This window comes from Pan troglodytes, chromosome 1 (genome assembly GCF_028858775.2).
Source record: "Pan troglodytes isolate AG18354 chromosome 1, NHGRI_mPanTro3-v2.0_pri, whole genome shotgun sequence".
Taxonomy (NCBI): Eukaryota; Metazoa; Chordata; class Mammalia; order Primates; family Hominidae; genus Pan; species Pan troglodytes.
In genome coordinates, this window is record NC_072398.2 from 43,521,691 (window position 1) to 43,547,656 (window position 25,966).

At 47.4% G+C, this 25,966-nt stretch overlaps 1 long non-coding RNA gene across 8 annotated transcripts in view; it reads left to right on the plus strand.

The window, feature by feature from the left end:
- Window positions 1-25,959, plus strand: part of LOC104004690 (uncharacterized) — a 35,693-nt gene extending 9,734 nt beyond the window's left edge. For 2 of the 8 annotated variants that reach the window (XR_010156817.1, XR_002940662.3), the window contains 5 exons: window positions 633-732; window positions 881-1,015; window positions 17,868-17,918; window positions 22,404-22,555; window positions 23,188-25,959. This is a non-coding gene — a long non-coding RNA (uncharacterized LOC104004690). Of the gene's footprint in view, window positions 1-632; window positions 733-880; window positions 1,016-1,249; window positions 1,677-1,698; window positions 4,895-17,867; window positions 17,919-22,403; window positions 22,556-23,187 lie in introns of those variants that run through there. The other 6 variants (XR_010156824.1, XR_010156827.1, XR_001712023.2 and 3 more) reach the window with 4 other exon arrangements.
- Window positions 25,960-25,966: the final 7 nt, after the last annotated feature.

Sequence of the window (25,966 nt, forward strand, 5' to 3'; positions counted from 1 at the left end):
TAGGACTTCCAGTACTAGTTGAATAAGAGTGATGAGGGTAGGCATCTTTATTTTGCTCTAGTTCTTAGAGGAAATGGTGTCAGCTTTTCTTCATTCAGTATGATGTGAGCTGTGTGTTTGTCATATATGGCCTTTATTGTATTGAGGTATGTTTCTTCTAAACCTAATTTGTTGAGAGTTTTTATCATGAAAATATGTAGTTTTATTAAATCCTGTTTCTGCACCTATTGAGATGATCATATGGTTTTTGTCCTTTATTCTGTTGAAGTGACGTATCATGTTTATTGAATTGCAAATGTTGAACCATTCTTGCATTCCTGGAATAAATCTCACATGAACATGGTGTATTATTACCTTTATGATGTATTGTTGGATTCTGTTTGCTAATATTTTGTTGAGGATTTTTGCATCTATGTTCATCAGAAATATTGGCCTGTAGTTGTCTTTTTCTGTTTTGTCCTTGTCTGGTTTTTGATATCAGGTATCAAATGCTGTCCTCATATAATGAGTTTGGAAGAATTTCTTCCTCTTTAATTATTTTGGAATAATTTGAGAAGAATTGGTGTTAGACTCCCCTCCCCTCCTCTCCCCTCCCCTCTTCCCCTCTCTCATCTCCTCTCCTCTTTTGACAGGGTCTGGCTTTGTAACCCAGGCTTGAATGCAGTGGCATGATGGGTGCAATCTTGTTACCTATTACTGGTCTCTTCAGGTTTTCTTTTTGGCTCAATCTTGGTAAGTTATATATATTCAGGAACTTATCTATTTCCTCTAGGTTTTCCAATTTGTTGGCATATAGATGTTCATAATAGTTTCTAGTGATTCTTTATATTTATGTGGTGTCAATTATGTCTCCATTTTCATTTCTGATTTTTTTTTTAAGAGATGGAGGCTCGTTTTGTTGCCCAGGCTGGAGTGCAGTGGCTATTCACAGGCATGATCATCACACACTGTAGCCTCGAACTCCTGGCCTCAAGTGATTTTCCTGTCTCAGCCTACAAAGTTGCTGGAACTCTAGGTATGTGCCACAGTGCCTAGCTTCTGATTTTATTTATTTGGGTGTTCTCTTTTTCTTAGTCTAGCTGATGATTTGTCAACTTTGTTTTTCTTTAGAAAAAACAAGTTTTCATTTTTTTCATCTTTTGGTACTATTTTTAGTCTCTATTTTGTTTAGTTCTGCCCTGATCTTTATTCTTTCTTTGCTTCTACTAATTTTGGGTTCAATTTGTTTTTGCTTTTCTGGTTCCACGAGGAGCATCATGGAGTTGTTTATTTGAAATCTTTCTACTTTTTAGATATAAGTATTTATTGCTATAAACATCTCTCCTAGTATTGCTTTTACTGTATCCTGTGGGTATTGGTATGTTGTGTTTCCATTTTCATGTTTCAAGACATTTTTTATTTCCTTTTTAATTTCTTCATTGACCCAGTGGTTGTTCAGGTATGTATTATTTAATTTCCATGTATTTGTATAGTTTCCAGGGGTCCTTTTGTTATTAATTTCTAGTTTTACTCCATTGTAGTTTGAGAAAATACTAGGTAAGGTTTCTATTTTTTTTTTTTTTTCATAGAGATGGGGTCTCACTCTGTGTTGCCCAGGCTGGTCTCGAGCTCCTGGGCTTAGGCAATCCTCCTGCCCCCCAAAGTGTTGAGATTACAGACATGAGCCACCATAGCCGACCTAATATTTTTTTTTTTTAGATGGAGTCTCTCTCTGTTGCCCAGGCTAGAGTGCAGTGGAACGATCTTGGCTCACTGCAACCTCTGCCTCCCGGGTTCAAGCAATTCTCCTGCCTCAGCCTCCTGAGTAGCTGGGATTACATACGTGCACCATCACATCAAGCTAATTTTTGTATTTTTAGTACAGATGGGGTTTCACCATGTTGGCCAGGCTGGTCTGAACTCCAGACCTCAAGTGATCCACATGCCTTGGGCTCCCAAAATGCTGGAATTATAGGTGTGAACCACCATGCCCAACCTAGCCAGCCTGATTTTTTAATATTTGTTGGGATTTATTTTGTGGCCTAACATATGCTCTATCTTGGAAAACGTTCCATGCATATACATTAACTTTAATCTTCACAATGGTTCTGTGAGGTAGACATTATTATCCCTATTTTATGGATAAGAAAACTGAGGCTCAGGAAGGCAGGGTAACTTGCCTAAAGTCACACAGAATAAGTAGCAAAGCTGAGTTTTGAGCCTGCGTTGCCTGACTCCAAAGTCTGGATCCTTCCCATGAGAATGTCTGCCTCTCACATTCAACTCCAATACACACATCTAAGACTAGTGCATAAGCTGATAGCTGTTAACATTTTCCCCCACAGAAAATGCAGCTGAACCAAGCCTGCCTATCTTGTCTATGAGCAGCTGATTGTTTGAATCTAAAGAATTGATACAGGACTTGATACATGTGGAATAACAGAAAGAACCTGGACCTTGGAGTGAGACAGGCTTAGACTTGAGTTCTGGCTACACACTTGGCTGTGCCAACTCAAGGCAGCTACCTTGACATTGTAAGGCTGATTTTCTTCAACTGTAAAATGTCGATGTAGGATTACATGATAACACATGCGAAGCCTCTGGTAGAACACTCAGGGCAGCACTGCTCACGCTTCTTAGTTGCCTTGCCCTGATCTGGAGTGTCGATTAATCTTGGTTTGAGTTCCTCTTGCCCACCAGTGCACTTTGGTCCCCCATTCAGTCATGTAGCAAGGGGCTATTCCTCCAGCTGTTCTTGAGTAAGCATGGCACCTCACATTCATATAGAATGGTTACTAATAGTCATCCAAGTTATTGAGAAAAATATTGACCACAATGTACCACTCTCCCACTCCACTTTTTCCTAATTAATCTTTCCTTTGGGACTCAGCTAAGTTGTTCATTCTGCTGGGAGTGCTCCACCCACCCAGAGCTGCCCCGAGTGCCTGCCTTGTGTTCTCTGCATCCCCTCACCACCTTCCTTTGTGACAAGCAGCTGAGGTGTCTGTAACCCGAATCAATACTGGATCAGCTCCTTGAAGATAGAGATTGGGTCACACAATTATCCTTATATCTTAGAGCACAGCACCTGCCTGGTACATAGCTGGCATTCAGAAAATATTAGCTACACAAAAATGTGTTTAAGTATTATAACCTTGAGTTGATGAAACTCTGAGGCAAGAAATAGTATTTATAGAGGATTTCATGAAAAATGTACAATTTACCAATCTCATCAGTTCTCAGATTTGGCTATATATTAAAATCCCCTGGAAACATAGAAAAAATCAGAATCTCTGGTTGGTGGAGTCCTGTGTTGGTATTTTGCAAAAGTTCCCAGGACTTCCTAATGTGCAGCTAGGGTTGGAAACCACTGCTCCAGAAAATCCACATTTTACCACTGAAGAACTGCCTGCATATCCTGTACCATTTAGGCCCTGCACTAAAGTGCCTTTATTGAATTATACTTGGGCTTTGTGTCCAATTTGACTGAACCTAGGATATAACTGTGTGACTCTTGTCACCGGAAATATGGGGAGATGTTGTTGTCAATGGATCCTCTTTATGAAGACACACCAGAGAGATGCCTATTGGGCATCAGCACCAAAAAAAGGCCATGATCCTCCTGAGCAACCAGTTCATGTTTGTCTTACGGATTCCAGGAATCATTTAATTAACACTATTTTCCAGGTTTGTAGTAGCTGCTGCAAAGCTCAAGATCAAAGCCATGGTGCATCTTTATCACCTACAAAGAATTTTGTGGTGTGTGTGTTACATATTGACTTGGTTCTGCATTATTTTTTGTCTTTTTCTCTTCACCCTCTGATATGGTTTAGGTCTGTGTCCCTACCCAAATCTCATGTCAAATTATAATTCTCAATGTTGGAGGAGGGGCCTGGTGGGAGGTGATTGGATAATGGGGGCAGACCTCCCCCTTGCTGTTCTCTCAATAATGAGTTTTTATGAGATCTGGTCGTTTGAAAGTGTGTAGCACCTCCTCCTTTGCTCTCTTTTTCCTGCTGGCCATGTGAAGATGTGCCTGCTTCCCCTTCGCCTTCTGCCATGATTGTAAGTTTTCTGAGGCCTCTCCAGAAGCAGAAGCCTGTATAGCCCACAGAACTATGAGTCAATTAAGCCTCTTTTCTTTATAAATTACCCAGTCTCAAGTATGTCTTTATATCAGTGTGAGAATGTATGAATACACCCTCCTTTCCTTAACTTTTTCTATAATAAAACTTTTTAATGGAGATAATTCACATATCATAATATTTGCCCTTTTAAAGTGTACAATCCAGTGGTTTTTAGTGTATTTACAAGATTGTGTGACCATCACTACTAATTCCAGACCATTTCCATCACCCCCAAAATAAACTCCACACCCATTAGCAGTCACTTCTCACTCTCTCTTCCCCTCGACTTACTTTCTGTCTTTATGGATTTGCCTGTTCTAGATATTTCATATCTAGATATTTCATATAAATGGAATCATACAATATGTGGCTTTCTGTGTCTGATTTCCTGTACTTAGCATAATGTTTTCAAGGTTCATCCATGGTATCGGTACTTTATTCCTTTTTTATGGCTGAATAGTATTCTATTGTATGGACATACCACATTTTGTTTATACATTCATCAGCTGTTGGACATTTGGGTTTCTACTTTTTGGCTATTATGAATTATGCTGCTGAGAATATTCATGCACAAGTTTTTATGTGAATATGTTTTAGTTCTCTTGGGTACATACTAGAAGGGTGGTTTGCTGTGTCAGATATTAACTCTGTGTTTAACTTTTTGAGACCCTTTCCTCATTTAAAGAAATGTTTTTATCTTATAGTATAGTATGTATCTCTGTAAGCCACTACAGATTCCTCTTTTTGGAATGAGGTGGCATATAAATAAATAAATAAAAAGTCACAAAGCACTCCCAAGCCATCTGTTTAATAATCTGTGCTAGAATGTTGCCAGGATTCTATATTGAGCCGTTTGGTCTATAATTTCCAGAAATACCTTCTGTCTCCTTGTAAAAATCGGAACATTTTCCCATCTCCACTGTCCTCAAGTATCTAGGTTGTTTTTCAGTCCTACCTGCAAGGGATTTCATGACTCTGGTGTCTTACCTGAATCGGGCCCCCAGAACTCATCTATGGCCACAAAAGGTCTGCCCTCCACCCTCTCATCTGTCTTGTGACACACTTAAAATGTTTTGTATCAAAGTAGTTCATGCACATGGTTAAAAATAAACTAGAACAGAAGAGCTTACAGTCCCCTACCTCATCCCTCCCACCTCTAGTCTTGCTCCCCAGAGGCAACTGCTTCTAACTCTTTTAGCTCTTTATTCTAGGAGTAACTTCCATATCTCTAAATAATATGCTAATGCCACTGTTCCTTGGCTTTTCAAGTTTAAACATCCTCTATTAATTTATAACTATCAAAAATGAGGTGGGGCACGGTGGCTCACGCCTGTAATCCTAGCACTTTGGGAGGGTGAGACAGGCAGATTGCTTGAGCTCAGGAGTTCAAGACCAGCCAGAGGAACATGGTGAAACCCTGTCTGTACTAAAATACAAAAAATTAGCTGGGTGTGATGGCACATGCCTGTAATCCCAGCTACTTGGGAGGCTGAGACAGGAGAATTGCTTGGACCCGGGAGGCGGAGGTTGCAGCCTGGGTGACAAAGCCAGACCCTATCTCACACACACAAAACAATGATAATAATAATAATTTATCAAAAATGAGGATTTAGTTTACATATCTAATCCAAACAACCCTCCCCCCACCCTACTGTCAGTACAGTTATATAACTGTTCTTATTTAATTCCTCTAAATAAAATAAAAATAAATCTGTCAATTACCTCTGTTGCTTTAAGTGACTACATCTTTATTTTTCATCCCACTAGCTGTTGATAGTAGTTTTGACTCACTGTTTATAGGATAAAGATATCATCACTCCTACCTTTCCCTTTAGGCTGCCTTTCCCAACTTCTGTCTTCTGAACATTTACTTTTTTTTTTTTTTTTGAGACAGAGTCTTGCTCTGTCACCCAGGCTGGAGTGCTATGGCATGGTCTTGGCTCACGACCACCTCCGCCTCCTAGATTCAAGTGATCCTTCTGCCTTAGTCTCCCAACTAGCTGGGATTACAAGAATGCACGATCACACCCAGGTAATTTTTGTATTTTTAGTAGAGATAGGGTTTGGCCATGTTGGCCAAGCTGGTCTCGAACTCCTAACCTCAAGCGATCCACCCACCTAGGCCTCCCAAAGTGCTGGGATTACAGGAATGAGCCACCACGCCTGGCACATTTACTTTAAATGTTCAATGTTGACAACATTTATGTTCCAATTTTCTCATTAGATTATGTTCTAATCGTCTGTGCTTTGCTTATAGGTTTCTAAATGTTTAAATCCAATAAATAGTGTTTACGTTTTGTGACAATGTAAATATTGTTTATTACAGAGCCACACAATGTCCTATGATGAATTTTCTTCTTTTATTTCTTCTAGTTTTCCATAAGAGATTCGAATTGCCTTTCTTCTTTCTTCTCGTTTCCCTTCTCTTTTTTCTCTCTCTCTGTCTCTCTCTTTCTTAGACAGGGTCTCACCGTGTCACCCAGGCTGGACTCAAGCCATCTTTCTAAGTAGCTGGGATTACAGACATGTGCCACCATGCCAGGCTTATTCTTTAATAATACCCTTGTCATTTCCTCAAGTCTGCTCTCGCCTTTCCAGCAAATGAGTAGAGGTGCCTTATTTCTCAGGACCTGTTACACAGAGCCCTCTGCCCTTCCGCCACATAGGTGTTGGCCTGGGGCTTCTTCCTTTCACTGATGCCCTGGGCCTGGCAGCCCTCTCTCCCTCCCTCCTTCTCTTCCTTTCTTCTGCTTGTTTCTTCTTTGTTTATGCTCTCATTTTGCTGCACCATATCTTTAATTTCTCAAGGAGTGTGTGGTATGTAGGTTTTCTGAGTCCCTCATGTCTGAAAGTATCATTGCTCCACCCTCACACTTGAATGGCAATTTGGACAGATACAGAATTCTTGATTGAAAATTGCTTTGGTCATTGAATATTGAAGGCATAGTTCTAGCCTTTGCTAGTGAGAACTTTGAGACCAGTCTGATGCATATATATATGTGTATGTATATATATACACAAATATATACATATGTATGCAAATATATATACATATATATGCAAACATATATATACAAATATATATGCAAATATATATACAAATATATATATGCAAATATATATACCAATATATATATGCAAATATATATACCAATATATATACAAATATATATATGCAAATATATATACAAATATATATACACAAATATATATATGCATATATATATGCAAATATATATGCATATATATATGCAAATATGTATATATATGCAAATATGTATACATATATAAATATATATACATATAAATATATATATATATTTTTTTGTATTTTTAGTAGAGACGGGGTTTCTCCATGTTGGTCAGGCTGGTCTCAAACTCCCGACCTCAGGTGATACACCCACCTTGGCCTCCCAAAGTGCTGGGATTAAAGGCGTGAGCCGCCACACCCAGTGTCTGATGCCTATATTTTTAGAGGTACTCTTTCTTTTTTCTTTCTTTTGTTACCTCTAAGGAGATTTTTAGGTAACCTTTCTTTTTTTCTTTTTTTACCTCTAAGGAAATTTTTAGGATCTAGATATACTAACATTTAGATATAAAACTAATTCTCTTACCTTCCAACACCTTCTAATGACTTTTTTATTTCTGTGATCCTATCTTTAATTTCCAGTAGTTCACACTTATTCTCTGATTACTCCTTTTCATAGCATCCTGTCCTTGTTTAGGGATGTAACACCTCTCCAATCTATCTGACAATGCCTGAAATATTTAAAATGTTCTTTTGTCTTCTGTTTCCTAAATTACTTCTCTTTCTTATGGAGCTCTGCCCTGACCACCACCACCATTTATCCTTGTCTCTTTTTCATGCTAAGGTCATTTTTCAAATATCTGACGATCTTTGTCTTATCATATTTAAGAGTGAGCCATCCTGGTTAGCTGGCAGATTTCATTTCTCTTTTCTTTCTTTCTTTCTCTTTCTTTCTTTCTTTTTCTTTCTTTCTTTCCTTCTTTCTTTCCTTCCTTCCTTCCTTCCTTCTTTTTTTTGGACAGTCTCACTCTGTTGGCCAGGCTGGAATGCAGTGGTCCGATCTTGGCTCATTGCAACCTCTGCCTCCTGGGTTCAAGCAATTCTCTTGCCTCAGCCTCTCAAGTAGCTGGGATTACAGGCGTGCACCACCACACCTGGCTAATTTTTTGTATTTTTTTTGTAGAGATGGTGTTTCGCCATGTTGGCCAGGCTGGTCTCGAACCGCTGACCTCAAGTGATCTACCTGCCTTGGCCTCCCAAAGTGCTGGGATTGCAGGCATGAGCCACTGTGCCCGGCTCATGAATGGAAATTTTCAATTCCCTCTTAATGTGTGTGTTTTATCTTTTTCAGAATGGTCACTCTCCTAACATAGGAGAATGAAACAAATTGAGAGCTTCATCATCATAATTAATATCTCTCCCTCTGTGAAACAGAGGCTCCTGAAATCTGAGAGGCTCCTTCCTTCTCTGTTGGGCTCTTTTTTTTTTTTGAGATAGTGTTTTGCTGTGTTGCCTGGGCTGGGGTGCAGTGGCGTGACCACTGCTTACTACACCCTCAACCTCCCTGGCTCAGGTGATCCTCCAGCCCCAGTTTCCTGTGTGGCTGGAACCACAGGCACCGCACCACCACACCTGGCTAAATTTTGTATTTTTTATAGAGACGGAGTGTCACCTTTTTTGCCCAGGCTGGTCTTGAACTCCTGGGCCCAAGCGATCCTCCTGCCTTAGCCACCCAAAGTGCTGGGATTACAGGTGTGAGCCACCACGCCCAGCTTGTTGGGCTGCTTTTGTTTCTGACTTCAGATGCAGCTTCCCACTCGTCCCTGTCAGAGACCTTTGCTTCCTCACCTCCAAATGCCAATCATGTCTGTGTCCTGTCAGTTCTAAGTCTGGCATGTTCCTTGAATTCAGGGCTCCAGCTTCTTCTACTGCCTTAGTCCAGTGGTTCTGGCCCGTAGTTCAGTTCCAGGCGGTTTCTCCTGTACGATTGTAGCAGCCTCCTAGCTGGTCCCTGCCAACCCTCCCCTAATCCAGCCTTACCAGCTCTAAATTCAGACTTTATTATGTCCCTCATTTACAGCAAAAGAAGGACATTTTAAAGCAATTAACATCACTTCTATGGAGAGCTATTTGGTGATATCCACCAAAATGATAACTGCACCTGCCCTTTGACCTGCAATTTCACTTCCAGGAAGTTATCCTGCATACAGAGTTGTACATGTAAAACATGACGTATGTACCAAGTTATTTATTGCAGCACTGTTTATAAATAAAGCAAAAGATTATAGAGAGGGCATGGTGGCGTGATCACAGCTCACTGCAGCTTCTACCTCCCTGGGCTCAGGTGATCCTCCCACCTCAGCCTCCCAAGTAGCTGGGACCACAGGCATGTGCCATTATGCCCAGCTAATTGTTGTATATTTTGTAGAAATTAGGTTTTGCCATGTTGCCCAGGCTGGTCTCGAACTCCTGAGCTCAAGTGATCCACCTGCCTTGGCCTCCCAAAGTGCTAGGATTACAGGCTTGAGCCACCATGCTGGCCCCTATGTTTATTTTATCTTATGTAAAAATGCAATTCACTGAGCTAGATGAATGCATAGGTGACTAGTCCTCTGCCCACCTCTCACATGTGAAGGGCTGATCAAAGACTCAAAAGAATGCAACCATTTGCCTCTTATCTACCCATGCCTTTTAAAAATTTCTTCCTTTCACCAATATCCACCCTTTCTTCTTTAAATATTGAAGCCCTCAAAATCATCCTTGGAGACAGGCACAGACCTGTCTTCTGGATGTGCATCCTTAACCTTGGAAAAATAAACCTCTAAATTAATTGACACCTGCCTCACAAAATTCTTGGTTTACAAAAGCATTAAAATATTAACTAGCAGTGGTTGTTTATAGGTAGTTGGCATATGAGTGATTTTAATCTTTATCCTATTTCTGTTTCTCCCTCAATTTTTTTATGATAAGCATATCAATTCTAATAATCAGCCAAAAAAATAATGGATGCTGCCCTCCCCCACATGGTGCACAGGACCATGCTCAGTGTCTTCAATGCATTTCCATCCTCCTCCCCTATCATTTCCCAACCTCCCCCAGCACAGCAGGATCGGTGGTTTCTGAACATGGCCCCTTGGTTGTTCTCCCCTGTCCTGCAGAAATGCGACCCAGCTTCCACTGTGCAGCTTGTGTGTCACCCCCTTCCAGATAGAATCAGCGGCTCTTCCTTTGTGCCCATGTAGCCAACTGTTTCCCACTGGCCTGGATTCCTGGTGGGTGTGGACCTTGTCTTCTTGTCCCTTTGCCACCTGGGATGGCCCCCGCCTTGACTCAGGGGGCGTGCCGAGTGCTGGCAAATGCAGCTGAATGACCACAAGCCCTTGTTGCTTCTTCCACCTTCTGTGAGACGGCTGGGTAACGAGAGTCCGAGTTGGCCACAGTCCTCTCTTCATGGCGGTGTCTCCTTTCTGGGCATCACTCTTTCCGGGGTGTTCTGCCAGACATGCTGCAGTGCTTGTTCCCCACTGAGGGGGGGGGTGCCCTCCACTTAGCAGCATCCTTCAGACAGAGCTGCATCTTCCAAACCAAGGATGGTTACCGACCAACCCCCAGAGGTCTAGCTGGAGGAACAGGGGTTCTCGGGACGGCTGGTTGGCCTCAGGAGAGGGGCAAGAGGAGGGCTTTTTCTCACATCCCGTCAGGAATCTTGGAGAAAATGGGGCTGGGAGCCCAAGTAACACATTTGTCCTGACACTTCCACTCCCTCCTGGGAACCTTCCAAGTCTTCTTGCCTGCATCTGTCCAAAAGAAAATTGGGCAGGAGGGGAGGAGACAGGAGCAGGGGAGTGACTGAAGCAGGGCCCAACCCCAATCTATCTCCTTTCCTCTCAGAGGATTTGAGATGGTTCCTTGCCTTTTAGCAGATTCATGGAGAAGAGCATAGCTGGCAGAGAATCCCATTCCTTCCCAGTTTCTCAGCGTGCAAAGATCCCTTAATTCACAGACTGCCTGCACCCATCTCTTACCCAAGCCCTGCCCCCCAGTCCACATGGAAGTTGAACCTAAAGGAAATGTTTTTTGTTTGTTTGTTTGTTTTTTGAGACAGAGTCTTGCTCTGTCGCCAGGCTGCAGTGTAGTGGCGCCATCTCGGCTCACTGCAACTTCTGACTCCCTGGTTCAAGGGATTCTCCTGCCGCAGCCTCCCGAATAGTTGGGATTACAGGCACGCGCCACCACGCACAGCTAATTTTTGTATTTTTAGTAGAGACAGGGTTTCACCACATTGGCCAGGATGGTCTTGAACTTCTGATCTCAGGTGATCTGCCCGCCTTGGCCTCCCAAAGTGCTGGGATTACAGGCATGAGCCACTGCACCTGGCTGGTCTCTCTTTTTTTTTTTTTTTTGAGATGGAGTCTTGCTGTGTCACCCAGGCTGAAGTGCAGTGGCACGATCTTGGCTCACTACAACCTCCACCTCCTGGGTTCAAGCGATTCTCATGCCTCAGCCTCCTGAGTATCTGGGATTACAGATGTGCACCACCACGCTCGGCTAATTTTTGTACTTTTAGTAGAGACGGGGTTTCACCATGTTGGCCAGGCTGGCCTTGAACTGACCCTCAAGTGATCCACCTGTCTTGGCCTCCCAAAGTGCTGGGATTATAGGCGTGAGCCACCATGCCTCGCTGAACCTAAAGGAAATGGAAGAGAAGAGCAGGCCGTGTGCAGTGGCTCACACCTGTAATCCCAGCACTGTGGGAGGCCGAGGCAGGAGGATTCCTTGAGCCCAGGAGTTAGAGAGTAGCCCGAGCAACATATCAAGATCCGGTCTCTACAAGTAATAAAGTGTAATTAGCCAGGCATGCTGGGGCACACCTGTAGTTGTAACTACTCAGGAGGCTGGGGTGGGAGGATGGCTTGAGCCCGGGATGTCAAGGTTGCAGTGAGCCAGGATTGCGCTACTGCACTCCAGCCTGGGCAACAGAGTGAGGCTCTGCCTCAAAAAAAAAAAAAAAAAAAAAACAGAAGAGCAGGTGTCAAATTCCTTTTATGTCCATCTATGCTTTCTCTTAAGCAGCCTTGGTTTAAGAGATACTAATAGAGATGCTTCCTAATCTGGCTGCCATTGCTTTCATCCTTATCCTTATACCTTAGCAGATTTACCAAGAGGATAAATCCCAGCGGGAAGACTTGGACATCTGGCTCCATTTTCAGCATTATCTCCAGATTAGGGCAGCCAGGGAGAAACTTGGATGTGGAGGGCACACAGCCCTGCACAGACACAGACAACTATGAAGTCAACTATTAAAAGACTCCCCATGCATAAAATCCTTCCATTAATAGTCAATAATGGCTAATATTTACCTAGTACTTAATATGTGTGACATATTTTGAGGACTTTTCCCCTGTGTCAGGGAAGTGGGTATGTTTTTTATATCTCCATATTACACATAAGAAAACTGAGGCACAGAGAGGTGAAGTAAGTGGCCCAAGGTCGCTCAGCTAGCAAGTACACTAGCCAGGATTTGAGCCCTCTGGCTCTAGAGCCTATGCCCTTAACCACGGGGCTATCCTGCTAGGGTTATACTTTCCTTTTCAGGGTCTTGTGAGGCACAGCTTGACCCCTGACCCTCTTTGGGTACCCTGGGCCACCCCATGAGTCCAGAGTCTGATTTTGAACTCTAACCAGCCACCCCACCCCAGCCCTTGGCTCCCCAGCAGAGTGAAGTGGGTCTGCTCCAGCTTGAGGCTACTAGGAGCCCATTGATGGCATTGCCTAGAGCCACATCATGCAGAATGAGCTCCTTCCAGCACAAGCCCGTGCTGTTCATTCGGAGCTGCGGCATGCTCACTAGGTCCTCATGGTGATGCTGGGAGGTGGACTAGAGTATCCCATTTGGCATGTGAGGAATTGAGCTCCGTGAGATTAAGTCACTGGTCCAGAATCACAGAGTAGCCAAGCCAGGATTCAAACCCAGACCTCCACGTGCCATGTGCAGCTCTCCTTTCACAAATCCACAGCTGCACTCCAGGGATTCCCGGCTGACAAATGTAGTTTGGGTGTCTTACTGTGGTCTTTAACCCACAGGACCCAAACCTACAGCGTTTCCAGTTTCTTTCCTTCCCAGACTCTCAGGAAACCACTTCTCAAACGTCTACTTGCTACAGAATTGCTTGAGGAGAGTATTTAAAATGCAGATTCCCAGAGTTCATCCTCCAGGGATTCTGACTTTGGAGGTCTGGGGTAGGGCCCAGGACTCTGCATTCTTAGCAGACCCTCAGATAATTCTGAAGCAGGAGGGTCCTGATGCACCCATCTCTGAGAAACCTGCTTTACACCCATCTGAGCGGTATCTGTCCCAACCCCTACTCATGGCAAGGGGCCCATAAACCTCTGAGGGATGACTAAATGTTCCGGTGTGGTTCAGGTTTCTCTTTGGGGGTTGAAAATGTTATAAAGTGCAATGGGAGATTTTCTAGGCAGAAGATGGGTCCTTTGCCTTCTGAGAGATGGGGCTACTTCTCCTGGGTTTCACTCTATAGGTGAAGGCGGAGTGAGGGGAGAGGGCTGCCCCTTGAGGGCTCAGCAGGGCCCTAGCCCGCGCCTGTTTTCAGACCAGGTTGCTGCTCTTTTGGCTGACGTCATAAAACAGAGCCCTGGGCGGGCGTGGTGGCTCACGCCTGTAATCTTAGCACTTTGGAAGCTGAGGCAGCGGGATCACCTGAGGTCAGGAGTTCAAGACCAGCCTGCTCAACATGGTGAAACCCCATCTGTACTAAAAATACAAAAATTAGCCACGTGTCAAGTGAGGAGCACCTCTCTCTGGCCACCGCCCTGTCTGGGAAGTGAGGAGTGCCTCTTTCTGGCCGCCACCCTGTCTGGGAAGTGAGGAGCGCCTCTGCCCGGCCGCCGCCCACCATCTGGGATGTGAGGAGTGCCTCTGCCTGGCCGCTGTGCAACCCTCCAAGTGTGAAGTGACAGCCTTGTGGGTGATACTTCTGCCCTCCCCAACTTTGCATTTTTGACATTGAAGTTTACTTTTTAATTAAAAGTTTTAAATTGGAGAATAAAAAAAAATTAGCCAGGCGTGGTAGCACATGTCTGTAATCCCAGCTAACTGGGAGGCTGGGGCAGGAGAACTGCTTGAACCTGGGAGGTGGAGGTTGCAATGGGCCAAGATCGTGCCACTGCACTCCAGCCTTGGCGACAGAGCAACACTCTGTCTCAAGCAATAACAACAACAACAGAGCCCCAAGGCAGTGTTTCTCAACCTTGCCCCAACCGCTTCCGAATCACCTGTTATTTGTCAAAAATGCAGATTCCTGCCCCCAACTCTGATTTGTTGAATTAGGATGAGGAAGAGGGGACAGCGCCCAGAAATCTGCACTCTCGGCTGGCACCCCAGCCATCACTTATGCACCTGAGTGCTTGAGAAATTCTGTCGCAGAACATGGACTTTGGAGTGTCACAGACCTGGGTTCCAGTCCCAGCTCTGCCACAAAGTAGCTGCATGGTCTGGAGCAATCTCAGCCTCTGTGAAACTCAGTTTCCTCATCTAAAGAAATAGGTTACTACACAAGCTTATTGGTCTTGCTGTGAGTTGATTCTCACAAGACCAATCAAACAATGAAGAAATGTACACAAAGCACTGGGCACCTCGGAGAGATGGCACCCCCAGCCTAGTGGTAAAGAGAGGGATGCATAGAGGAATGCTTTCTCTGGGAGGAAAGAGCTGGGAGCACTGAGCATTACTCACCCACTGGCAAACACTGACCCTCTTCAAAACAATTCTGACTTTCCATTTCCTCTGGGGGGAGCTCAGTGAAGCTTTCAAAGGTGACTAGGTCCTTTCCCATACTCAGGTGTGAGCCATCCCAAGTCCCAAGTTGGGGTCAGGTGTTGTAAACAAAATATAATACAATTTTGACTCCTTCCACACCTCCAGCTGAGCCCTCCATCCACTGCCCCACCTGCCATTTCCCCACCACGTGACATTCCTAGATCCCTCACTGGGTGGCAGGCCCAGTCTGAAAGGCCCTCTTAGCAAACCACGGGTCTGCCAAGGTCCCTGGGACCTGTAGCCTCAAAGCCAGGAGTTTCCAAATCCTTCCTTCTCTTTGGCTCTCCCAGTCTGGCCATGCAAAGAAACGCCAGAGCTTTTAAAAAGTTTCGGCCATTCATAATGGATTAGTCCACTCCGGAAACATTCCCCAGCTCTGCTGAGAGCCTGCCAGGCGACTTGGTGACGTGCTGCTCTCAGCGCACACAATGGGCATGGGAGAACAATGACGAGGAGAAAAACATCCCGCCCGCGTGTCCATGGGCTCACATCCTCCTAGGACCCCGCCCCCGCATGCGCTCCCAGAGCTGGGGGAGTGGGGCGGGGGGACGGGGAGGGAGGGGTAGAGAGAGGTGCTAGAGGACAGCTGCGAGAGCAAGTGAGGGAGGGGAAGAGGAGGAGCTCACCCAAATTTCCCCCGTTTGGCTGCATTCTGAACCAGTTGGGTGAGTCAGATTAGAAGCCAAATCTGCTTATTCTGGCTCTCCTGCCAGCCCCGCGGCCACTGCTCACGGCCCGATGCTGAAACGGATTAAAACCTGAGCTGGCAAACAAAGCAGTTCAGAGTTACTGACCTACGGTGCACAGCGTTGGGGCAGGGGTGTGCCTGGTAGGAGGCCAAGTGTTGCCACTTAACCTCCCATGTGCAAGGAGTTCAAAATCCCAAAGCCTCAGTTTCCCCATCCACTGAAATGGGGAAATCGTGCATGCTCTGTCTCCCTCACAGAAGGTGAGGCAACAAGGGCTACTGGGCGTGAAAGCATTTTCATAATTATTAAAAACATTAGCCAGGCGCGGTGGCTCACGCCTGTAATCGCAGCATTTTGGGAGGTTGAGGCAGGTGGATTACTTGAGGTCAGGAGTTCGAGACCAGGCTGACCAACATGGTGAAACCCCGTTTCTACTAAAAATGCAAAATTAGTCAGGCATGGTGACATGCACCTGTAATCCCAGCTACTTGGGAGGCTGAGGCAGGAGAATTGCTTGAACCTGGGAGGCGGAGGTTACAGTGAGCCGAGATTGTGCCATTGCATTCCAGCCTAGGCAACAAGAGTGAAACTCCATCTCAAAAAATAAATAAAAACAAACAAACAAAAACCCAAATAATTATTTAAAAAAATACTTGGTCACCAAGTGGTGTCATTCCTCTGACAAAGCCACTGGGGGAGGTCACAGCCAGGAATTAGAAGGCATGGCGCTTTTCATCCCAGGCAGCTTACAACTTAAACCCAAGAAAGAGACTTAGACACTGAAAAGCTAGATACAAGAGTGTAGACTAAGCTGGGCACGGTGGCTCATGCCTGCAATCCTTTCACTTTGGGAAAGGAGGATGTGAGCCCATGGACGCGCGGGCGGGATGTTTTTCTCCTCCTCATTGTTCTCCCATGCCCATTGTGTGCGCTGAGAGCAGCACGCCAAGGTGGGCGGATTGCCTGAGCTAAGGAGTTCAAGACCAGCCTGGGCAACATGATGAAAGCCCGTCTCTACTAAAATACAAAAAATTAGCCGAGCATGGTGGCATGTGCCTGTAAGTCCCAGCTACTTGGGAGGCTGAGGCAGAAGAATTGCTTCAATCCAGGAGGTGCAGGTTGCAGTGAGCCAAGATAACGCCACCGCACTCCAGCCTGGGTGACAGAGCGAGACTCCATCTCCAAAAAAATAAAAAGTGTAGACTATAGACAACTAGAATTTCTAGACTGTCTGGCTTGGGGTAGGTCTGGTTGGGGATTGGGAGAATGCTTGGGGGATTTACTGAGAAGTGGTCACTGTTTCTATGCTAAGCTCTGTTTTTCACTTAGGTTATAGGTATTTGGGTGGCCTTTCAGGCAATGGAGGTTATGAGGGAGCTAAGGCCCCTGTGGACCCCTTGGCACCAGCACTGGCATAGGCCCACTTGCTACCACCAGAACTGAGCACATATGGGAGCATTCACGGGGCTGATTAAGGAAGGCTTCCTGGAGGAAGGGAGTTTGAGGCATGTTTGAAAGAAGAAGAGTGGGGATTATAAAACACGAAAGTGACAGCAGACAGGTTTATGTAACATCCAGGAGCAAGAATGAGACTCTGAGGGCATCCAGGACCCACCTTCATTGTAGGGACAAAAGCACCAAGGTCTCAGCCAGGTGAGGGAGTTTGCCCAAGGCACAGTGACTGAACTGGAACTGGTGCTGCAGGGAGCTGGAAGGAAGGAAGGAAGTCCAAACAGAGGGAACATGGACAGACTCAGGCACAAGGGCTTAAGGTAGGAGGTGCCCTTGGGGAAAATGGGTCCTTGGTCTAGTAGCAAGATTGCAGAGTATGCAAAGAAGTTGGAGCCAGGGTACAAGGGGCTTAGGCACCTTGCTAGCGAGGAGGCTCAACCCTTAGTGGTGACAGTGGGACAGTCAGTGGAATGTCCTGAAGCCTCTCTGGAGCCCCTCTGCAGCCCAGGAACACCTAGGAGTGGAGGTTGGGGAGTAGAGTTTGGAAACACCTTAGAAACAAGATTGGCTGTACCCCGTGACTGTAAATGGGGACTCGAGTCTAAAGTCTAAGCTCAAGGCAGCAGGGGTAGCCCGAGGTGCCTGCTGCTGCATGGAAGGGAAGGGAGATAGCTGGCCAGGCAAGAGTGGGTTCCAGCAAGTTCCTAATGTAGCAGACATTTCATGTTTGTATTCATTCATATGTTCATTCACAGCTATGAGCCTAGCAGTGAGGCCCAACTCAGTTTACAAGGCTTGCAAACCAGGTAGGTACTGCAGGGGCTGAGGAAGGGGAGTGGAGGGAGGTGGAAGGAGCAAGTCATCTGGGCAGCTGTTTACAATCTCTGGGATAATCCCTACCACATTTCTGCAACCGATATCTCTCTCCTTTACCAGGCTGTGAATTCCTTGAGGATAGAACACTGTTTATTTATTTCTGAATCTCTAGTGTTTCACAGAGTGGTCTAAGCCAAGGAGACTTTTTTTTTTTTTTTTTTTTTTTTGAGACAAGGTCTTACCCTGTCGCCCAGGCTCGAGTGCAGTGGTGCAATTAGAGCTAACTGCAGCCCAAACTCCTAGGCTCAAGCGCTCTTCCTGCCTCAGCTTCCAGAGTAGCTGGGACTACAGGCATGCACCCCCATGCCTGGCTACTTTTTAAATATTTGTAGAAACAAGGTCTTGCTATATTGCCCAGCCTGGTCTCGAACTCCTTGCCTCAAGTAATCCTCCCGCTTTAGCCTCCTGAAGCACTGGGATTACAGGTGTGAGTACCGGACCTGGACCCAGGGAGTTTTTTTTTCTTTGTTTTTTGAGACACTCTCACTCTGTTGCCCAGGCTAGAGGGCAGTGGCACCATCTCAGCTCACTGCAACCTCCGCTTCCCGGGTTCAAGCAATTCTTGTGCCTCGGCCTTCTGAGTAGCTGGGATTACAGGTGCATGCCACCATGCCCGGCTAATTTTTGTATTTTTAATAGAAATGGGATTTTACCATGTTGGCCAGACTGGTCTTGAACTCCTGACCTCAGGTGATCCACCTGCCTCGGCCTCTCAAAGTGCTGGGATTACAGGCGTGAGCCACCGTGCCTGGCCCCCAAAATATTTGTCTCTTAACTTTTAAAAAGTTTTAAAATTTAGGTAATGTTTGTTAAGTTCATAGCCTTTTGCCTAACATCGGTATCTGTTAGAGTAAGTGACACCAGAATTCCCAAACTCTAATGGCATTTTGGGAGGACAGGTAGTTCTCCATAGACAGAAAGGGTTTTATTCACTTGTGTGCCCCACGGAACCATTCCTCCTTTTAGTAAGAAGCCTTTGGCTCCTGGTCACAGCCCTCACAGTGAAACAGAGAAGGTGGGTGATGCCTGCTTCTACTCTCAGGGAAAGATGACATAACAACAGCTTACACTGTGTAATGCTTTCTACATGACCAGTAAATTCTGCGTCTTCTTCTTCTTCTCCTTCTCCTTGTGCTTCTTTTTTTTTTGAGACGGAGTCTTGCTCTGTTGCCTAAGCTGGGGTGCCGTGGTGCAATCTTGGCTCACCACAACCTCCGCCTCCCAGTTCAAGCGATTCTCCTGCCTCAGCCTCCTGGGTAGCTGGGATTACAGGTGTGCATCACCATGCCTGGCTAATTTTTGTATTTTTAGTAGAGACGGGGTTTCTCTATGTTGGCCAGGCTGGTCTCGAATTCCTGACCTTGTGATCTGCTCGCCTCGGCCTCCCAAAGTGCTGGGATTACAGGCGTGAGCCACCGTGCCTGGGCTCTGCGTGCTTTTCATGTACTAATTCATTTAATCCACACTCATCCTATGATCACCCCATTTTGTAGGTGGGGAAACTGAGGCAGAGAGAAGCCATGCGATGTGGCTAAGTTCATACAACTAGGATGTGGTGGTGCCAGGACTTAGGCTGAGGCAGCCTGGCACAGCACTGCCTCTATTGCTTGTAAATCTCAACCTCGCCCCACCCCCACTCATCTTCTACAGAGAAGCCAGGCAGTAAATTCCATTACCAAGTGGAACACTGGCTGGAGGTGTGGAATCACAGGTGGCTGAAGGTACCCACTCAAGGCATCTGCCCAAGGCAGGAAACAGTACTGAGCCCTAACCTCTGGCCCCATCTCCTGTTCCCTGAGGTGGCCCTCCTACTCTCATCAACTCGAGCTTTAAGAATCTCAGATTGTGGGCTGGGCATGGTGGCTCATGACTGTAATCCCAGCACTTTGGGAGGCTGAGGCAGGTGGATCACTTGAGGCCAGGAGTTCAAGACCAACCTGGTCAACAGGGCGAAACCCCATCTCCACTAAAAATACAAAAATTAACTGGGCATGGTGGCACATGCCTGTAATCCCAGCTACTTGGGAGGCTGAAGCATGAGAATCGCTTGAACCCAGAAGGCAGAGGTTGTAGTGAGCCAAGATCATGCCACTGCACTCCAGCCTAGGCAACAGAGTGAGACTGTCTCAAAAAAAAAAGAAAAAAAAATCCCAGATTAGTTCATTCCCACACCCCAGAATCAGTCTCAGGTCCTGAAAAGCCAAGTCTGGCCTCAAAGCCAGTGACAGGCCTGAGAGGATACCCCTGGCATCCTGGAATCCAAGGAGAAGGGTGTTTGCAAGCCCAGGATCATGCTTTGCCACATTCCTCTGGCTTCTCTGAGGAAGGTATCTCATCTGCCAGTTACACCTTGCTACTCCGCACAGCAAAAAAGAAAGATCCAAGGAATAGGGTCAGGCCAGGTGCAGATCTGGCTGCTGGCTCCTCAGGAACCTGGCAAGACGTACCGGAGGCAGTGATGCCCCTGGAATTCCCAAGTGGTTTCCCAGTCTGGGGGACAAAGCGCTTACTACCTCAAAAGGCAGCGGATCCACTTTGAGTGACGCCTGACCCAGTGCCTTTTATCATAAATTCTCTTTCCATGTTTACTTCCCCAGCTACGTTTAAAGCTCCCGTGGAGAAAAGACTCTGGGCTGAGGTCATTTTAAAAGTCTTGCAAAATCTTTTAAGTAGGATGTTCTTAATACATTCTTGCTGATTGAGATCTTATCAAGAGTGAAGAATGCAAGAAATAAAAGCATATGATCTTCCACTTTACTTCCATGAGGGAGGAAGCTGGAATTCCTGCTTGTGGAGAAGTGGGTGGGAGTGTGCAGAGTGAGGATGTGAAGCTCACTCACCTAGCACTCTGGGTCAGGCCCCTCCTGAATATTCATTCTCTTTTTGTCTTTTTTTTTTTTTTTTTTTTTTTTTTGAGACAGGGTCTCACTCTGTCACCCAGGCTGGAGTGCAGTGGCACGATCTCAGCTCACTGCATCCTCCACCTCCTGGGTTCAAACAATTCTCCTGTCTCAGCCTCCCAAGTAGCTGGGATTACAGGGGTCCACCACCACGCCCGGCTAATTTTTGTATTTTTAATAGAGACGGGGCTTCACCATGTTGGCCAGGCTGGTCTCGAACTCCTGGCCTCAAGTGATTCACCCGCCTCGGCCTCCAAAAGGGCTGGGATTACAGGCATGAGACACTGCGCCCGGCCTGAATATTCATTCTTAAATCCTCACAACCTTGTGAAATAGGTGTTATCACTATCTCCGTTTTACAGAGAGGGAAACTGAGGCACAGAGCAGTTAAGGAACATTCCCAAGGTGACACAGCTTGCAAGCCGTAGAGCTGGGATTTGAATCCAAGTCTGTGATTTTGGAGCCTGTGTGTTATTTCCCTGGTTGTTCAAGATTCCTTCTTCCCAGGAACCTAGGACTTAGCCAATCTCTCCTCCAGGGAAAACATGAGGACATTAAAACATTTTATTGTTCTTGAAAAAAAAAAAAACCCTAGGAAATTTTAATAGAATGACTAATGGACAACTATCTTTCCCCCAAGTAGCTGAGACCTTAAGAAGCTGAGAGGAAGAAAAGATTATCCTAGCCGCCTCTGAGACGCTGAGCTCCTGGGAGTGAGGTCTAAGTCAGGGTCAAGTTTGTATCCTGGGTACTGAAAACAGAGCCTGGCACAGAGTCTGGAACCATCTGATGGATAATGAGTAAATTAGGGAGGGAGGAGCTCTGGAGGAGACAGGAAGATGAGGAACTGGGCTAGAAGTTTCTAGCCCAGAAAGGGGCAAGCAGGAGTGCTGACCACATGCAGGAGGGCAGCGGGGATCCTCCCTGCCACGCCCTGTCCATGCTTCAGCTCTCCATGTTTGCGTCACATCACCAGGAAGGGCCCAGGGATGCAGGAGCAAGGGTTGATGCTTGGCATTGAGAACACATCTCAGGGACTGGAGGCTTGGGTTGATTCAAGGGAGAGGCTGCAAAATCTCCTTCCTTAGACAAGAGGCTGGGTCAAATTATTGATCTCTGGGTTTCAGTATTACTCAGGGCCACCCACTGAGTAATACCTAGTGCCCCCAAGGGGCACTGAGAGAAGTAAAAAGAAGCAGGAAGAAGGAAGAGGAGAAAACAAGGGAGGAAGTGGGAGTGGCCACGTGGCACCTGCAATCTCATCAGAGCTGCCCTTGGCCCCACCCGTCCTGTCTAGGAGAATTGGCACACACTCCCTGGAGTCTGGGCACTGACCATCAGCAATGATGCCAGCCACCGGGCCTCCACAGCTAGGGCGGGAGCAGGGCCCTGGTGCCCAATGATGCTTTTAGTTGGCAGATGGTGGGAGGTTCTGAGGGTCCGGAAGAGGGGCTGAGTCATCACTCAGGGGGCACTTGGTAGGGTGGGGGATAGTGACTTTTGCCCAACCCCCAGGTGTCAACTGGCTGCCTGTGAGACAATGCTTTTAGGTGACCAGAAGGCAAGGATTTCCCAGTCCCTGGAAACCAGATGCCCATCCTCCATGCAAACAAGTGAGGTGGAGTGTCCGTGCCAGTGCCTACACCTGCCCGGAGGCAGCTGCTCAGGTAGGCTGACCTGGGTTGTAATTGACAGTCCACCTTACTCCCTGTGTGGCCATGCAGGTCACCTAACCCTAGAGCCTCTGTGGCCCTCCCTGGGATTAGGATGACAGTCCCTCTCGCAGCAACACAGGAGAGCAGGTGCTTCCCTTCTCCCTTCCCACCACACCTGCTGCTGCTCTACCACCACCTGGGGGATCCTTCCTCTCCCTGCCCCATCACCCTCCTTATAGGGGCTGACATCTCCTATTTGACCCTCTGAGCCTTTAAAAACAGAGGCCAGTGGCTTCCCATCTCAGAATAAAATCCAGAACCCCTACCACAGACCGCAAGACCTCGCACGAGTGAGCGGTTCTCAACCCTGGCTACATGTTAGGGTCATCTGAATCAATCTGAGCTGGGGCCGGATGGCAGTGGATCTTAAGCACTTCCCAGGTGGATCTAATGGGCAGAGCCACTGCCCCACATGATACATCCCTCCTGCCATGCTGCCTGGCTCACTGTGCCCTGGCCTCACTGCCTCTCACTCATTCTCAAGTACGTTCACCTCAGGGCCTTTGTTGGAATACTCTGTCCCTGGCTGTCCACCTGGCCCCCTTACACAACATAGCTCACTTTTTTTTTTTTTTTTGGTACAGGGTCTCACTCCATTGCCCAGGCTGGATGGTAGTGGCATGATCACTGCTCACTGCGGCTCGACCTGGGTTCAAGTGATCCTCCTACCTCAGCCTCCTGAGTAGCTGAGACTACAGGCATGAGCCGTCACGCCCAGCTAATTTTTTTTTTAAATAGAGACGGGGTCTCGCTATGTTGCCCAGGCTGATCTCAAACCCTTGGGCTCAACCGATCTGCCTGCCTTGGCATCCCAAAGTGCCGGAATTACAGGTGTGAGCCACCACGCCCAGCCCATAGCTCATTTTTGATGGAGAGGTCCCTCCCTGACCAGGCAGTTCCCCTCCCTATGCCATCACATTCTTCTCCCTCAAACCTGCCCCTGCCTTATTTTGTCTCATCACTTATGACCCCTTGATATGCCTGTTGATTTGGATAACGTCTTATACCCCCCACTGGAACATAAGCTCTATGAGAGTAGGGCTTGGCCATCTTGTTCACGGCTGTATCCTCAGTGCCTAGCACAGCACCAGGTGCACAGCGGGTTCTTGAGAAAACCTGTTGTAATCAAGGCCATCTCTGCCGGCAGGTCTGAGCTTCTGGAAGGTGGGGGTGGAATGTCATGCATCTTGGTGTCCTGGCATCTAGCACAGGGCCAGGCATGGAGGAGGCTGTGGCTAATTCATGGTGCTGATGATTTGCTCTGGAGATAGAGGGGCTCACTGGGGTGCTGTAGAGTGTCACGGCCAAAAGCAAGGGTCTGAGCAGTGATAGAGGTGGGGAGATGGCCCAAAGGAGGCTGGGATGCTTCAAGGAGGGAGGAAAGGAGCAGGCCTGCAACAGTGTCTGACACTTGGCTGACCCAGGGGGCCTAGCAGGGTAGAGGAGTGGTGGCCTATTAGACATCAGCCCTGACCACTGGACCCAGAGAGTAGGGGCAGGGTGAATGGGAGCCCACAGGAGGGTGGGGCAGGGGAGAACGAGCTCCAGGTCCCACCGGGGTGCAAGATGATGTGGGCAGTGCCAAGCACAGGAGCTGATATCACCCCCACCCTGTAGAGTTCAGCAAATAGGACATTTTGTCTGAAGCTGCAGGGCTGCTACATGCCTCAAATGCCCCTGCCAAGTGGCCATGGTGGAGGGGACGGCATCTGCACCCTGGATATTCCTGACCTGTCCCAGAAGCAGGCAGATGACAAGTGAGGCCTGAGGGGGAATGACTTGTAAAAGGCTGCTTTGGGCCGGGGATTTCAGCAGAATGGGGCAGGCTCCTGTTTTTGAGAGTCACCGGCATAAGGAAATGATTGCAGGGGTGCCCAGGAAACCGAGGGCTCCAGGACACTGGGTTGGGTTGTAGCTCAGCCTGGTCCCTGGGAGCCCAGTGGCAGCTCATGGCCAAAATCACTCAGCCCCTCTTCACACCCGAACCCAGCTTCCTTCTCCGGAGCCATCACTTTTTGAGCACCAATCATATCCAAGGCCTGGTGTAGGCCTGTGCAGCTGAGTTCCACACCCCCAGGCTGGCCGGCACTCCCAGCCCTGGCAGCTTTCTAGGGCAGAAGCTCAGCATGCCTGATGTCAGAAGCCCCTAGGTGTGTGCCTCCTCAGCAGGGCCACAGCTGCAGCAGCAAGAACGGCTGCCCCCAGCGACTCTGGGCCACCTCTGCCTGCCACAAGAGTTGCCTTGCAAAGTGCTCCTCAAGGCAGCATCTGCCCATATCCTTCCTTGTGTGCTTTCCTCCCTCCAGGGCCTCTGCACTGTCTCCACCTCACCCTCCCCAGGCCTCCCACTCCTTAAAGACCACAGGGCTGGGGGGCAGACACCTGGGATTCTAATTTGGTATGTGACCCCAGGCTACCCCTGGGAGGCTCCTGTCCTCATCTGCAAAGTGGGGAGAAAGGGGGGTTTCTATGAGGATTCAGTGAGACAATGCCTGGGCACAGGGCTGCCTGGCACCCAGCAGGGAACTTAATAAATGTCTGGTTTCCAATTCCCACCAATGCATTTCCCAGCTGTTCTCCTCCCCTCAAGCACTAATTGTCTGAGTTACGACCCGACTTTGGTGTCTGGCTGCCTACAAGCAAAGTGAGGAGGTCTCCTTCGGTAGAACTGGTGCTGAGCTGAGAATGGAGCCCTGGCCCGCCCCTTACTTCCAGAGCCTTGGGAGACATCATCAACCTCAGCATCAGCTTCCTCCTCTGGAAAGCAGCCACCCTCTTAAGTAACTGCAAACCATGCCGGCAAACCGCAAAGTGCTTAAGGCTAGGCATGAGGACAGGTCAGGAGGCAGGGTTTTGGGCCTGGCATTCTCAGAGTGGTCTCGGGAAGAACAAACCTGGACACCGAATTGGACAACAGCAGGACTCTGAGCACTTTGGGAGCTGTGTATGATGTGTTGGGGGGGTGGGTTGTGTCCAGATCAAAGGTGGGGAGGCGGTCTAGGCAGCAGCAGGAGGTGTATTTGAGGTCTGCAGCAATTCTTGCAGAGCCTGAATTACAGTGAGGCCCACACCCTCGTCCTGCTGCCCTGGCCTTGGCCATCTCCCATGTCAACCTCATCTTGATCTTGCCTACCTCCCTCCCCAGAAGCCAGGGGGCCATTTGGCATCAGGAACACAGGGATTAGCTGCACGGCCAGACCCCAGACCCCCGCCCAGGGGTCCCTCTTTGCTCTCCTGGCCAGCCCCACCCCACAGGCACCAACTTGGGCCAATGCCAGGCCACAGGTCAGACTCCCAGGCCTGGGACTCCTCTGCCCACCCACAACAACCACTGATGCTCCTCAGCAAGAGCCAACTTCTGGC